Raw genomic sequence first — 4,003 nt, forward strand, 5'->3', positions numbered from 1 at the left:
CTGGCCTCTGGCCATACCAACTGCACAGTTCCACACTTCCCGCCACCTGACTGCAGAAGCCTGAAAACATACACCAGCATATTGATTGGTAAGGAGTTTCTCCAGTTGGCAGGAGGGCAGTGTGCTTGGCCAGCCTCTCTTGGTGACAGATGGGTTGGCTTTTCAATGCCCTGGTCCTTATAACTGGCCTCCTGGCTTAGCTACAAGTTAAGACTTAGACCCTTGGGTGACTTCCCTTCTCAAAAGCAGTTCATAAATCCCTTGAGCTCTTGCAGCCAGCTGAAAAATTCGTAGTAACAGGTTGAATTTTTGTCGACTTCCAGGAAATTGCCACCATAGCCTCTAGTTATTCATGTAACGACCTGAATTTCTAGTTTGGCCATACACTGACACATTGCACAGTTCATTAACAACCCCATCACCCAATGGGGATTAAATTGTCTTTAAACATACCTCCAGGCACCCCACTGGGATGTCTCCTGGAAAACCTCAAATCTCTGAAATTAACACCAAATTTGAGGCTCTCAAAACTGATATACCCCTGCAATAATGTCTGGATTCAATAATATCAGATAATAATTCCAAATGGCCAGCTAATGGCACACTAGACCCTATCATTTTAAGGTATCTCCATACATACTTCCAGCAGTCAGGAAAGAGGTTTCATATATTCAAGCATTCGTCTCTCTTTTTCACTCTCAACGCCCCATCTGCTCCTCCTGTTCCCGAACCCAACTTCTCTTATCCATGAAACCTTTCATTACTCCACTTAAAAATGAGTCTTCATACACTTTTACCCTAATAGGACCGTGCTCTGTTAAGCTCTCAAGGACTTTGAGACCACCCACCTTGTCCCCAATCCCAGAAAATGAGACTCTACTCAGCAGCTGAGCTCAACCTCACTGGATTAGACAGGGGTTTCTCATCTTCCCCTGCTGTTTGTTTCCATCCAGGGTAGCCTTAATATCTGGAGATTCAAGGTTCAAGAAACCCCCACAGAAAACAGTCTTTCCTACTATGGTCGGGAATCTGCTTCATAGCTGGATGTCAGGAACTGATCCAAATTGATTTCATCCCTGTATCTATTATTCCATCTAAATATTATGATCTCTATACTTGCTTTTTCTTTGACCAGACAAGATTATTGTAGAAAATAGCCAGATGAATATGGGGGCTGCCTATATTAGTCTTGTCAGATACATATGCTAGGATCACGGACCAATTATTTCTTCTATCAACACTGCAAGACACTCTTTTTCTACAAACAAGACCCATGGGATTCCAGGTGCTAGACAGAAGTTGTTGGTAAACTCTAGTATAAAATTCAGCCTGGGTCCCCAGTAAGTACTATCCATATCCAGAGAAAATATGCCTCAATTGCCCAACCCCTGGATATCAGAAAAGTAGGGGAGGTAATTAAATATATCTCCAAGGTCCTTACCTCTTTGACATCACACTTCATACATGGCACTAACTTGTCATTTCGTCTTTTGCTTCAGACCTTGACCTCCGTGTACCAACTCCTTAATGTCCCCAAGGATGGTTACTTTAAAGATTGCTGGTTATGCCTACCCCCTGGAATTAATTCACAATTGCCACTTATAGACTCACTGGTGATACTGCCAAGTAACCTTACCTTACCTTTTTGTTAGTTGTCCTGACTCCGATGTCGCAATGACTACATACCTTTCCTCTATCCTTCTCTTTGGCATGGCAAATTGTTTTAAGACCTCTAGGACATGTTCTGTAGGAACACTAAGTTGCCTAGACAGGAATAGAATGGTAAACCCTTGATAAATCATCTCTGCCACAATGTCATGCAGTCCAGAACACATCAATTCTTTGTGTCTCTCAGGCATATCATTGCCTACCCTCCAGCTGGTCAGGAGTTTACACGTTGGTACTCCTTTACCCTGAACTGGGAGTAATCCAGGGAAATGAGGCCCTGACAATTCCAGTTAGAGATATGATAGCTGCCCAACATAAGAGGGCAGTTCAGGTCGTGTCACTCCTGGACACTATGGGAACAGCCATAGGTGTTGGTACTGGAGTTGCAGGGATAATGACTTCCATGACCCAATATAATACATTCACTTCCCATTTCAAAAGCAATCTTCAAGAAGTGACAGAAACTGTGCTTACTATCCAGAAGCAGATTGGTTCTTTGACAGCCATGGTGCTTCAGAACTTAAGAGGGCTAGATGTCCCAACAGCTAAAGAAGGTGGTCTTTGCCTGTTCCTCCAAGAAGAATGCTGTTTCTATGTCAACCAATCTGGGATAGTAAGAAATAAAATCCAGGAGCTACAGCCAGACATAAAGAATTTCAGGAAAAGTGAGACCTCCAGTTCTGGGATTTTCGAAAACCCTGTATGGAAGTGGATACTCCCTTCTGCAATGCCTGTTCTAGTCATCTTCCTGGTGTTATTATTTGCTCCCTGCCTCATTAATCTTGTTTCTACAGTCCTTCAATGACAAATACAAAAAAAAAAAATGTCTAACTAAACTATTAATCAATTCCTGTTACAGGATTACCAGCTACAGTCCACTGAAGAGCCGCTGTTCACAGAGGAACCTCATGCAAACATTTACCAAGTGGACCCCAATGGTTAAAGTCAGCTATACCCCCAAATTGACGAGGCCCTAGACAGCAGGAAGCAGCTTAAGAGGCATGACACCCTCATTTCCTTTTCACCATTGGCTTCCTCCTCACTCTTTTCTTCTTCTCTTTATAATAATACGAAGAGAGGTATGTTGGTATCAGGAACTCCGAAACCGTGACATAACATAGGGAACAGTGTGACCCACAAACCTGTTGTCAAGGCAACAGCCACCATGGTCCCATAATCTACTTGGCTCACTTCCCACCTTTACCTGTGGCTATGTCTCCATCCATATATAAAGGAAGGCACCTCTGATCTCTCTCTCTGTCTCTTTCTCTGTCTCTCTGTCTCTCTGTCTCTCTGTCTTACTGTCTCTCTCTCTCTCTCTCTCTCTATCTATCTATCTCTATCTCTATCTCTATCTCTCTCTCTCTCTGCTTCCCCTTCTCTTTTGGCTGCCATGCAAAGATCACAACACTGACGACAAAGAGAAGAGAAAAGAATTTTTCCATTTCCCCACAGAGGAGAATTTTTGCCTTTCCCTACTACTTAAAAGAATTTTTCCCTTTCTCCCCGCTTAGGATCTTTCCACTATCCTTCTTTTTTTCTTAGATAGCTTTAATAGGAAACTTTTACAACTTAGTAATAAACGCTATAATCACTTTTCAAAGTGTCCCTTTTTCTTTCTGTTTCAGACTAGCAGGCTGAAAGTTAGGGCTGCACAGTTCCTGCTGAGATCCCCTGCTATTAGGCTACAGCTGTCAATTGCCTAAACAAGCAGCTTTATACCCTCAGAAAGAACAAGAAAAATTTTAGGAATATTTTGAAGTTATCAGCATTTCAGTACAGTTAGAAAGCTAGGATGTCCAGAGACCCTCATACTCTGTGCCCCAGCCACTATCCTCTCCAGGCAAGGAGGCTCCTGGCATCTTTTCTTTTTTTTTTTTCTTTTAATAAGGAGTTTTACTCAAAAAGGCTAGCTCTGAAAATCTCTAGCTTGAAATCAGAAAGCCAGGGATCCTGACACCATGCGAGAAGCCATGGCTTCAGTGTCTGTGGCATTCTACTGTCATCAGTGGAGTCAGTGCAACTCTCTAAAACAAAGCCAGCATTGAAAACTGAGGAGGACATTAGTCCTACTTTGATTTAAGAAAAAGAACAAGTCTTTAATATGCCAACACAGAACCCAAAAAGTAAATAAATCCTTAGAAAGCAGTAGATATAAATGTGTGTTTATATAATTAGAATTATTATCAACATTTTAAGACATTAAAAATCAGGTTGCCACCTTACTTTTTCTTTTGGTACTGGGATACTATTGTTAAGGGGGAAAAAAAGATTTTTGCCCAGACTCTGTTTTTTTTGTTTGTTTTGTTTTTCTCTTTGTTTTGTTTTTGTTGGT

This window comes from Mastomys coucha, chromosome X, assembly GCF_008632895.1.
Source record: "Mastomys coucha isolate ucsf_1 chromosome X, UCSF_Mcou_1, whole genome shotgun sequence".
In the NCBI taxonomy this organism is placed as follows: Eukaryota; Metazoa; Chordata; class Mammalia; order Rodentia; family Muridae; genus Mastomys; species Mastomys coucha.